General features: G+C 38.7%; 1 long non-coding RNA gene across 2 annotated transcripts in view; it reads left to right on the top strand.

Annotated features, from left to right (window-relative positions):
- Window positions 1-10,687: 10,687 nt before the first annotated feature.
- LOC137487798 (uncharacterized) overlaps window positions 10,688-12,500 on the top strand; it is an 18,038-nt gene continuing 16,225 nt past the window's right edge. For both annotated transcript variants that reach the window (XR_015510016.1, XR_015510017.1), the window contains exons 1-2: window positions 10,688-10,978; window positions 11,898-12,104. This is a non-coding gene — a long non-coding RNA (uncharacterized LOC137487798). The remainder of the gene's footprint in view (window positions 10,979-11,897; window positions 12,105-12,500) is intronic.

Raw genomic sequence — 12,500 nt, 5'->3', positions numbered from 1 at the left:
CACACAGGGATGCACAGCAGCACAGAAATATCTTTAAAGGTGAAAAATGAAAGTAATAAATGTGACGAATGAATGAATGAATGAATGAATGAATTAATTAATTAATTAATTAATTAATTAATTAATTAATGCAATTTGCTCTTAAAAGATAGAACTTTATATAGACAAAAGCGTCTGCTAAGTGCCTTAATGTAAGTGTAGTCTGCATCAGTTACCGCGGTGCTCTAATGTCAACAGCGCAGTGTTGTTATTTGGTATTTAACGAGTGTAATAGTGATAGGTGGGTCCACAATGCATGTAAACGTTGCTTATTACACACAGGGATGCACAGCAGCACCGAAATATCTTTAAATATGTCAAATGAAAAGTAAAAGTAACTCTAGCACTTAATTCTCTGTGCTCTAACAGTGTGTATTGCCTCTTCTTGTTGAATCGCTAAATGCCTTCTCAATTGTAAGACACTTTAAACAAAAGCATCTGCTAAATGGCTAAATGTAAGAGTAATCTGCATCAGTTATGCTCTAATATCAATGGTGCAGGGTTTTTATTTGCTATTTAAAGAGTGTGTTAGAGATAGGTGGGTACACAATGCATGTAAACGTTGCTTATTACACACACAGGGGCGCACAGCAGCACAGAAATATCTTTAAAGGTGGAAAATTAAAATAATAAATGTGACAAATGAATGAATGAATGAATGAATGAATTAATTAATTAATTAATTAATGCAATTTGCTCTTAAAAGATAGAACTTTATATAGACAAAAGCGTCTGCTAAGTGCCTTAATGTAAGTGTAGTCTGCATCAGTTACCGCAGTGCTCTAATGTCAACAGCGCAGTGTTATTATTTGGTATTTAACGAGTGTAATAGTGATAGGTGGGTCCACAATGCATGTAAACATTGCTTATTACACACAGGAATGCACAGCAGCACCGAAATATCTGAATGAATGAATGAATGAATGAATGCAACTTGCTCTTAAAAGATAGAACTTTATGTAGACAAAAGCGTCTGCTAAGTGCCTTAATGTAAGTGTAGTCTGCGTCAGTTATAGTGGTGTTCTAATGTCAACAGCGCAGTGTTTTTATTTGCTATTTAAAGAGTGTAATAGTAATAGGTGGGTCCACAATTCATGTAAACGTTGCTTATTACACACACAGGGACGCACAGCAGCACCAAAATATCTTTAAAGGTGAAAAATTAAAGTAATAGATGTGACAAATGAATGAATGAATGAATGAATGATTGAATGAATGAATGAATGAATGAATGAATGAATTAATTAATTAATTAATTAATGCAATTTGCTCTTAAAAGATACAACTTTATATAGACAAAAGCGTCTGCTAAATGTCTTAATGTAAGTGTAGTCTGCGTCAGTTACTGCAGTGCTCTAATGTCAACAGCGCAGTGTTGTTATTTGCTATTTAACGAGTGTAATAGTGATAGGTGGGTCCACAATTCATGTAAATGTTGCTATTTACACACACAGGGATGCACAGCAGCACCGAAATATCTTTAAAGGTGAAAAATTAAAGTAATAAATGTGACAAATGAATGAATTAATGAATGAATGAATGATTGAATGAATGAATGAATGAATGAATGAATGCAACTTGCTCTTAAAAGATAGAACTTTATATGGACAAAAGCGTCTGCTAAGTGCCTTAATGTAAGTGTAGTCTGCATCAGTTATAGTGGTGTTCTAATGTCAACAGCACAGTGTTGTTATTTGCTATTTAAAGAGTGTATTAGTGATAGGAGGCTCCAAAATGCATGTAAACATTGCTTATTACACACACAGGGATGCACAGCAGCACCGAAATATCTGTAAATATGACAAATGTAAGGTAAAAGTAACTCTAGCACTTAATTCTCATTGTGTGTTGCCTCTTCTTGTTGAATCGCTGAATGCCTCCTCAATTGTAAGTCGCTTTAGGCAAAAGTGTCTGCTAAATGGCTCAATGTAAGAGTAATCTGCATCAGTGAACTGGCTTTATGATAACAGTCAAAAGAAACAACTCGACATGAAACTCTGCAGAACTCACAATAACATGCACTGATGAATTGTTCGCAGCAGGAGCCCGTATTAAAGTAAATAGACTCAATGTTTATTTCATGTGACTTTTCAAAAAAAGAGTCTAATTTGCATCATAATCTTAACTTTGAATGGAAAGACACATGCAGCGCCTGTGTGTGTGTGTGTGTGTGCAGGTGTGTGTGTGTTTACAGCAGCAGGGGCCGAAACGGCACAAATGAACACGGCTTCGTTCCGCCTGACGAGTTTTGCGCACTTATTCACGCCTCTCTCACAATGTGCTAATTACCCACAACACCGACAAACAAACAAACAGAAACAATTAAGATGTTCATTCTGCCATTTTCTCTGGCTCTCCTTCCTCCTCTTTCCGTTTTTAACGCAGCGGTTCCCTCGCTCGCCTCTGTTATGGAGCAGAAGTTATAATTTAGTGTCGAGCTGTTCCCACGGCGATGAGAACTGGGCGCGCTCACCTGAGAAAAACAATCCTATCAGAGAGCGACAGTAATTACGCAGAGAGAGAAAGAGAGAGAGAGAGAGAGAGGGAGAGAGGGAGAGAGAGAGAGAGGGAGAGAGGGAGAGAGAGAGAGAGAGAGGGAGAGAGGGAGAGAGAGAGAGACTTCAGTGAGAGAAAACAGAACAGACAGAAAAACAACAAAAATGTTTCAAAACAGATTCTGCTGTGAAAAAAGAGTGATATGTTGAAGACAGAATGACAGATGAATGGATTAATCAATAGAATAAAAGAACGGACAGACTAGATTGAATAAGCAAATGATGGAACAACAGATGGACAATCTAAACAACTAAACATGAACAATTAATAAGATGGATGGATGGATGGATATACAGACAGACAGGTGGATGGATGGATGGATGGATGGATGGATGGATGGATGGATGGATGGATGGATATACAGACAGACAGGTGGATGGATGGATGGATGGATGGATGGATGGATGGATGGATGGATGGATATACAGACAGACAGGTGGATGGATGGATGGATGGATGGATGGATGGATATACGGACAGACAGGTGAATGGATGGATGGATGGATGGATGGATGGATGAATGGACATACAGACAGACAGGTGGATGGATGGATGGATGGATGGATGGATGGATGGATGGATATACTGACAGACAGGTAGATGGATGGATGGATGGATGGATGGATATACGGACAGACAGGTAGATGGATGGATGGATGGATATACAGACAGACAAGTGGATGGATGGATGGATGGATGGATATACAGACAGACAGGTGGATGGATGGATGGATGGATGGATGGATGGATGGATGGATGGATGGATGGATGGATGGATGGATGGATGGATGGATGGATGAATGGATATACAGACAGACAGGTGGATGGATGGATGGATGGATGGATATACTGACAGACAGGTAGATGGATGGATGGATAGATGGATATACGGACAGACAGGTGGATGGATGGATGAATGGACATACAGACAGACAGGTAGATGGATGGATGGATATACGGACAGACAGGTGAATGGATGGATGGATGGATGGATGGATATATGGACAGACAGGTGGATGGGTGGATGGATGGATGGATGGATGGATATACGGACAGACAGGTGGATGGATGGATGGATGGATGGATGGATGGATGGATGGATGGATGGATGGATGGATGGATGGATGGATGGATGGATGGATGGATGGATATACACACAGACAGGTGGATGGATGAATGGATGGATAGATGGATGGATGGATATACAGACAGACAGGTGGATGGATGGATAGATAGATGGATATACAGACAGACAGGTGGATGGATGGATGAATGATTAGATGATGGGATAGATGGAACAAACAAGGAACAGAACAAGTGAGCAGAATGACAGATTAATAAATGAAAGAACAGAAAGAAAGAATCAAGCGCTCAACAGAACAGATGAAGAATGATGGACCAGCACAGAATGAACAACACAGACTGACAGAAAACAAACAACAGAACCAACAATCAATACATGGAGGAACACAGAGAACAGACAGAACAAATGCTCACACATACACAGACAGACACACACAAACACACACACACACACACACACAAACACACACACACACACAAACACACACACACACACACACACACACACACAAACACACACACACACACACACACACACACACACACACACACACACACACACACACGGTGTTCTCGTGGTCCAGTAGTGATATTGCAGTGGTTGTAAACTAAAGGCTGAAGTGTGAGTTTGACCTCCAGGAAAACAGCAGATGATGAAGCTCTCATTTGAAGAGCAGCCAGAGAAATCTTAATCTTATCAGAGAGAGAGAGAGAGAGAGAGAGAGAGAGAGAGAGAGAGAGAGAGAGGGGGGGGGACTGTAATGATGGCACAAAAAAAGAAAGACAGAAAAAACACTGGCAGAACTTTTGTTGTTTCCTCTCAGGTAATTACAGAAGATTACTGTAGCTCATTATGATGACCACTGACACACACTTACAGAGAGAGAGAGAGAGAGAGAGAGAGAGAGAGAGAGAGAAGAGGGAAAAGAGCTTGAGAGGGCACTGAAGAGAAAAAAAAAGAAAAAAGAAAATTAAGATTATTAGAGAAACTTCAGATGATTAAATTAAATCTAATTACTACATATTATAATATATAATTGATCATAATGGAGCCTTTTTACAAGACTGTTATAATGCATTTAACGCTCTTCATAACCTCAAACCCTTGAAAGTTTTTAATATTTAGATTTCTTTTAAATATATGAATATTTATATGTGTTTATGTCTGTATCATATCATATTTGCATCAAATTACAAAAAACAAGCGAGCGCTAGGGCTGCTCGATTATGGGAAAAATCATAATCCCGATTATTTTAATTCATAATTGTAATCACGATTATTCAAAACGATTATCAGTTGAAGTCAACATTATTCGTCCTCCTGTGAATTTATTTATATATATAAATATTTCCCAAATGATGTTTAACAGAGGGGTTTTTTCACAGTATTTCCTATAATATTTTTTCTTCTGGAGAAAGGCTTATTTGTTTTATTTCAGCTAGAATAAAAGCAGGTTTGAATATTTTGAAACCTATTTTAATAGCTTGATATTATTAGCCCCTTTAAGCAATATAGATGTTTAATTGTCTGCAGAAGAAACGACTGTTATACAATGACTTGTCTATTTACCCAAATTAAGCCTTTGAATGTCACTTTAAGCTGAGTATCTTGAAGAACATCTAGTAAAATATAATGTGCTGTCATCATAGCAAAGATCAAAGAAATCAGTTATTAGAGATGAGTTATTAAATCTGTTGTGTAAATTGTGCTTTAAGCATCTTCACTGTATTTTTGATTTTATTATTGATTAATGATATAAACAGTCGGCAGCTCAGGAATACCGCACGCTGTCACTTTAAGAGTGTGGTTCTGATATGGTTTCTCTTTCTTGTGTTTTTTGATTCTCAACTTGTTAGTTTATTACACAAATGAGGGTTAATATGAATAATCACTAAACACCACGCTCTGACACACATGTGCATGTATTTGACCATTAAAGCGTTCACATTAAGATTGCGTTAGATGTGTGTATGCTCTGCTGTCACTGTCGCACGGGCAAACACACACACGCTACCTGTCCGAGGCTAAGCACGGCGCGCACACACACAACAGCACGTGCTCGTTTGCGCTTTTAAAGTTCCCGTGGAACTTTGCATTGCAGAGGCAAAGAGTTTTCACACGTGTACAACTGGAAAGGGGGCGGTACATGATGGAATAATCCTTTATCTCGATTAATGGCTTTTCATAATCGTTAAAAGCCAAAATCGAAATCGGATTTTCGATTAATTGCACAGCCCTAGTGCTTGTAGAGGTGTGTGTAAAGCAGTGTGTATGGGGCAGGACAGTATATCTGACATGATTCTCTCTTCCGGCTGCCGTTATCAGTCTCACACTATTGTTTTCCTCCTTCTGAAAGTCTTGATTTCACCATCCAGGGCCCTCATGTACGAAGACTTGCATTGAATTCATACTAAACATGCGTACGGACCAGAGGTCACGTTAGACTTTCTCATTGTCTGTCATTTTGACGTAGAGCAGGGTTTTTCAAAGTCTAAGACAGTGGGCCTCCCTTTTGAAACAACTTATCCATCAAATATATATATATATATATATATATATATATATATATATATATATATATATATATATATATATATATATATATATACAGTATATAAAAAGACACAGACAGATGTCAGACTGTTAACTCACTTTTATCATCATTTGCATGAAAGTGCAATTATTTACAGAGAATATAACGTTTTTTAAACTAGGATGATGGTTCAATATGAATAGAACAGATCCAAGAACTGTCCATCCCAGTCAAAACAGTCGAAGTTTAGCGGGTCTCATGCTGTCATTAGCCAAAATACCTTGACAAACCACACATAAAGGTCGTGGTTCATCAGCTGGTCCTGTCCACGTAAATCCTAAACTCAAATACTGATCATCATATCGTCATCTTTTGGGTTTAAGTCCTGAACTTGAAGGCTTTTGTGGCGAGGGGGCGTGGCCGAGAGCCGTGGGTAACGGAGTGAGGCCACCGCGTAAGTGGATACACCTGCGGTGCGCACCTGCCTCAGATCCCACGGAAGGAGCTCTGGATCATAAAAGGAGGAACTATGGCAGAGGAAGCCGAGAGAGGACCGGGCCATACATATTTTACTTTTGCTTTCAGTTTGAGGAGTGAGGAGCTGCCGTCCGTTTGTTTTGGTTTAGACGGCAGTCTCCGTGAGGAGCTGCCGTCACTGTTATTAATAAATCATTTTAAAACTGCGTCGGTTCTCCGCCTCCTTCTTCCCGGCGGGTGGCGGCCAAAGGGCCGTGAACTTCATTACAGCTTTGAATCGGGGGGTCTCAGAAACCGACCCATTGTATTAGCAGGCATATACCTGTATTGGCGGGCTTGCCAAACAGAAGCGAATTCACAGCTATGGCCTTCTGGGTAAAAAAGGTTTTCTTACATTTGACGTATTATTTATTTATTTATTTTTTGCTTTGTTTAATTAAAACGTTTAAATATAATAAAAAATACATATAATAATTAAACTTAATAATTATATTTTTATTATATTATATTTTTTCCCGCGCCTCCCCTGACATGCTCTGGCGCCCCCCAGGGGAGGCGCGCCTCACACTTTGAAAACCCCTGACGTAGAGGGTTGTAAGATTTCCTTCATAACCTATTATTGATCGTTATTTAATTTGCAGACTTTCTGATCGCTTTTTTCATTCATATTTTAATAATGAACTTGCACGACGAGCATATAGGCTAAATTATTCATTTATTTATTTGACAAATGAACAAAAACTCCTATCTGCCTTACCTCATATCTTCCTCCTGCGTCGACTTGAACTGGATGCTTGCCTCTTAATCAAACGCATCAAGAGAGACTGATGCACAGGCAGTCATCATTTAATTCTGTGTCTTTGCCTCGGAAAGTCGACTTCTCCTGACCAAAGACTGGAATTACTAGCGCCACTTCAGCCAGAGATTTGTAGTTAGGAAACATTTCTCCTTAGGCTGTGATCAGAGCAAAGTTTGCTGGATGAATGGGGAAACAATGGGGACAGATTTTTGTGACTGAATGGGGAAACATCAAATTCTCCAAAACTGTTGGCCAAGCTTACGATTACATGACAATTAAGAAACAACTCATAAGTCTCATGTTTCAATTCTAAAAAGTCCAATCAAAAAAAATCGTCATTTATTCCGGTTGCCGAGCTAACGCGCATGCACACTTGAAAGAAACCATAGATATTTAAATTAGATGTCGCCCACCTTGTTGTTGTCTATTGGAAGGAATGCGTCAATAGAGCCGCCATTTTAGTACAGGGTAGTGCTCCTTTGAAATGAATGTGGGACCAAGCTGCAGTGGAGGACTGTGGCCATCCAGAGCCAGAGATATACACACATATATCTATGATCTGGAGTTTTCCCGGAGGTCAGTATGCAATTATTTTTTTTTTCAAATTATGTAAATTAGAATTTTACATCACTTTTCTACATTGATGATAAGTGACCGTACGGGCATTGCTGACAAAGAGTGTGTATGGAAATGTATTATCCACTCTCCCTGTTAAATTTGATCTAATCCGCATCCTGAAACACTGTCCTGCTCTTACTTCTCATTCTAATGGAGGGAGCGAGTCATTTGTGAATAAATCTTCTTTTTTAACGACTTGTTCACTTAGCCGACAATAATACAAGTTTCTGGCACCGCAGTGTCTTGCGGTCATATTTATTTTGCATTGCTTGCTGATTTAAAACAACAGAACTTGCATAAGCCTAGTATTTAGTGCAAGTTGGTGCTACTATGCCTTATGGTGAATGCAGAAAGAGTCTGTATTATCATCAATAAACTTACTTGTTGAGCACAAAAGTTCATAACATGTAAAACGTAAAAAACTAAATGTTACCTATGAAACGTTCTGCCTTTGTGCTTTGTTTTCTTTCTTTGCTCTTTACTACACCTGCACACAGCGCTAAAGTCAAGCCTCTTCACGCTGACTTAGTGTGGTTGAATGACTTTTGTGCTGGAAGCACTGTACAAATATGGCGGCGCTATTGACGCATGCGCAGGATCCGTTTGTGATATTTAGTGTATATATCTATGAAGAGAAACAAGATAGTCATGACACCAACCTCATTTATGGCCGTATGATCATCCCCTGAAGAATGTTCTGTCAGATCGCGCTGCCCTTCTGAAGTAATCCACAACTTCTTGATGATGAATCTCCTCCAGAAATGACGGCGACTCTCTGTTTACATGTTTGTGGGCCTTTGAGTAACGTTAGCCATAGATATATACACTAGATGTCGCCTGGCCTATTGTCTATTAGATGGAATGCGTCAATAGCACCGCCATCTTGGTACAGGGTAGCGCTCCTTTGAAATGAATGCGGGACCAAGGTACAGTGAAGGACTGTGGCCATGCAAAGCCAGAGATTTACACATATACACATATATCTATGATCGGGAGTTTTCCTGGATGTTAGTATGTAATTTTTTTTTCTAATTACGAAAATTATAATTTTACATCACTTTTCTACATTGATGGATCAGTGACCGCACGGGCATTCCTGACAAAAAGCTTGTGTTTGTGTGTAGGGAAATGTACTATTCACCATCCCTGTTAAATTTGATGTAATCATGTCCTGAAACACAGCTCCTCTCCTGCTTTCACTTCTCATACTGACGGATCAGGGAGCGATTCGCTTGAGAATGAATCCCCCTAACGACTCTTTCACTAACATTAGCCGATAATAAGTTTCTGGCAGCGCAGCATCTCGTTGTCATATTTCTCTTGCATTGTTTGCTGATTTTATTCAACAAAACTAGCATAAGCCGAGTGTTTAATGCGAGTTGGAGCTGCTTTGCCTTATGGTGAATGCAGTAAGTGACTGTTATCATCAGTAATGTTACCTGATTAGCACAAAAGTTCAGAACATACAAAAACAGAAAAAAAAAACTTAATATTACCTATGAAATGTTTTGTCTTTGTGCTTTGTTAGCTCGTTACTACACCCGTAGACAGCGCTAAAGTCCCGTATCACGTAATAACACTGTTTTGACCAGTGCAGTTGAATGACATTTGTCCTGGGAGCACTGTACCAATGTGGCGGCGCTATTGACGCATGCTCAGGGTCCCTATGCGATATCTAGTGTATATATCTATGAACGTTAGCTGCTGTCATGTGATGTGCGTTTAACAGGATCGACTGCACCTCGCGTTCGTTTCATACAGATTACAAAACCAAAATGCTTTTGTTTTCAAGTGTAACGGGATCATTTAAAAGGGCAGATTTCAAGCTTTAAGTGGATATGTTTCTTATGTATGTGAAGCAAGGATTTGCTGAGATTCCAGTGTGTTTGTTGACAACAAAACTGTTGTAAAAGCACACGTCTGGTCCGAGTGTAACCCCGCCGGTCCTACGCCACCCAACCCGCTCCGAGCTGGTATCAAGCCAACGACTTTCCGCATGGGAGTCGGTTGCTCCACCAAGGAGGCTAAAAACCACCACCTTCAACTTTTGTCAAGAGCATGTTTAGAGGTCAGAGGAGTGAGGTTTACCTGTACATCATTTACTAGCTGGCCTCCGTTACAAAATCATCTACCCCGGCGGAGAAACTTCAGTCTATATCGATGGGGTATATGCCGAAGCATGCTAATAGGACTTTTAATTTGCCAGTAACCTGGGTTAAGCGCTTCCGGCGAATTGAATGCCAATGCAAAATCCGGTGCGTTAAAGATCTGTTTTCTTTAAAAATCAGCGATCTTCACTAGCTGAGTGATATCCGATTTAAAGTGGGTCTCAGATTGTACAAGAAGCACTGCATTAAATTACATTTCCCCCGCCATATCTTTATAATATGAGCATTTATTTTACCCCAGTATATTCAAAGGAGCTTCTGCGCTAGCCTGCTGATTCTGACGGGCGCGTGCGAGCTAACGGCTTTTTGTCTCATTTTACGCTTAAGCAACTAAATAAATGCTAAAGTTCATTTAACTGAATGTATTTTAATAACATTACTACATCGATGTTGTATAAGGAACCGTATAAAATGGGAAAAGTTCACAATAACAGGTCAACGGAAGTGTATCAGCATGAGAACAGCACTAGCTCGGCATATACCCTGTTGATGATTAGCTCCTGTACTAGGCGGGGCTTTATTCATCATATTGACGGTTACACTTTTCCCCATTCAAAATCTTACGAGTGACTCTTATTTTGATACGGGATACAGCAGTTTGTTTACTATGCGTTACTAAGGAACGGCTGATCCAGCCATCGCGTTTGTCAGAACGAAAAATGCTGTTTATAAAATTATTCAACACCACCCCAATGAGGCAAAAGGTATGTTTACCTGTATCTTTTGTGAATTCATAGCGTTTATTGTAAAATTGGGAATGATAAGTTTGTAATCTGAGGTAACAAACACCTGTAGACTGCTGAGTATTGCTCGATTAAGCAATGTGTCGTATCACTTAGCTCCTACTGCAGTTTTTATGAAGTGAAATAATAGAAAAACAGAATTAATAGAAAGAGCAATAGAATAAAACGCCAAAAATAGAGCACTTTTAATACAGTATTTAGCACACTTTTTTTACAATTTGTATATTCTTTTAATAAATTACTATTATAATTTGAATTAGTCGTAAATATATTTAAATATTTAAAAGTAGGGTTCAATTGTATTTCTAGTGGTAACTAAATATATATATTTTTAAAATACAGATATAGTATGTTAAAAGCACAATTTAGTTCAATTTCATGGTGTCTCAAACTAGCACAATTAAGTACACTTAGATGGTGTTAAGTTTATCTTAACATATACTTTATACTATCTTACATTAAGTACAAAATTAGTGTGCGAAAATAGAGCACTTTAGTACATTACTGAAAAGTGTACTAAGTATACTTAAATAAAGTGCATTTTAGTGCACTTTTTTTTACCTGGGGTGTGTTGGTGTTTATTTTGCAACTAGTTTAGACGTCAATTCATCCTCTCCAAGTCATTTAAATTACAAAAATAATCAATTAATGTTTCAAATTGTGGGAAAATTACTACCTCAGGTGTGCATTACAGTCCCATATTCTCCTAGTGTTAATTATCCCTTACCTACAGGAGTGGATGCTATAATGCATTTATTGCGGTTTCATAATCATTTCATGTAATAGAAAACATCAACAAGTGTCTTTTTTTGAGTACAAACACTGTAAGTGACTGAACTGCTGAGAGTGTAAATCTGTGTGTGTGTGTGTGTGTGTCCAGAGCATCACAGCACTATATGAAGGGTCTCCCGGCACCTGCAGCGCCATGACAACCGCTTCCATCTCCATGGCGATACAGATGACCTGACCTGACAGAGTGCTGGATATGATGTCAACTCATTTTATCATCTGATTCCACACACACACACACACACACACACACACACTGGACTTGCTCCAAATCAGCACTCGACCTCATTTAGCGCAGGTAAGAGTCCTTCAACTAACCAGTTTATCTTCTTTTAACCCCTTCACCCCATTTTTACTCTCGTTCGCAGATGTTCACTCCAAGATGTGCCTTGCATCGGAATCTGGCCATAGTTAGAGATTATATTCACAGAAATATTTTTAAATAGCAGTACGTTTGGGTTTTTTTGCACAAATTGACATTATTTTTATTATAGAAAACAATACATTTTCAACTCGCATTCTCAATTAAATGGTGTAAATAAAATACTGATTCTCTAGATTGTAAATGATTTGTCTAATGCAATAAGCTAATACTATCATTAATTTACAGTAAATTAATCATAATTTTCCCTTATTTTTTAGCACACTTTGGCATCTTTTAAGACAGAAATACTCTTATTCTCATTAAAATAAT

Source organism: Danio rerio, chromosome 15 (assembly GCF_052040795.2).
Source record: "Danio rerio strain M-AB ecotype USA chromosome 15, GRCz13ab, whole genome shotgun sequence".
Lineage (NCBI taxonomy): Eukaryota > Metazoa > Chordata > Actinopteri > Cypriniformes > Danionidae > Danio > Danio rerio.
The sequence above is the reverse complement of the archived record's forward strand: the minus strand, read 5'-3'. Positions and strand labels throughout refer to the sequence as shown.